Genomic DNA, 656 nt, shown 5'->3' with positions numbered 1-656 from the left:
TTGGTGACCCCGAACGACATGAACTCTGATGCAGCTACCCTTTTCACTGAAGTGAGTGCCACCTCTATCCGCCTCTGCCTCCTACCCAAATGAAGCCGTCACATGGTTTTGGCAAGCCAAAACCCAGTTCAGGCTCAAGAATATAGTTAAGGCGACGACCAAAGCAGACCACGTCATAGCCATCTTGCCCGAGGAGGTTTTACACCAGTTAACCCCCTGGTTAGACAGCCAGCCGGACAACATTGAATACACCAGGCTGAAGCAGGAGCTGTTGCACTTTCACTTTCTCTGTCTTAAAGGGCGTGACAAATCCTCAACATCCCCAACACACCCCTTGGAGATCGTACTCCAAAACAAGACTGGCAAGAAATCACCAGCCTATGCCCCCTCCCCACCAAAGATACACAAGGTAAGTTCCACGAATTGGATCTTAAAAAAGAGATTTGGCTCCGCTCTCTCCCTGGCAACACGACTCCTCACCAGAGCCAACGCACTGATGGAAGCATATCAGCAAGCCTGCCCTCATCCAACAGCTCCCATTTTCCCGCCGATTTGCACCAACATCAACACAGCAACTACCCAAGGGTCCAACACCATCCGGAAGCCTTTCACCCCATTCCTGGCTGCAGACAGCATTTGCTCCTACCACAAGCGGT

Source organism: Penaeus monodon, chromosome 31 (assembly GCF_015228065.2).
Source record: "Penaeus monodon isolate SGIC_2016 chromosome 31, NSTDA_Pmon_1, whole genome shotgun sequence".
NCBI lineage: Eukaryota > Metazoa > Arthropoda > Malacostraca > Decapoda > Penaeidae > Penaeus > Penaeus monodon.
The sequence above is the reverse complement of the archived record's forward strand: the minus strand, read 5'-3'. Positions refer to the sequence as shown.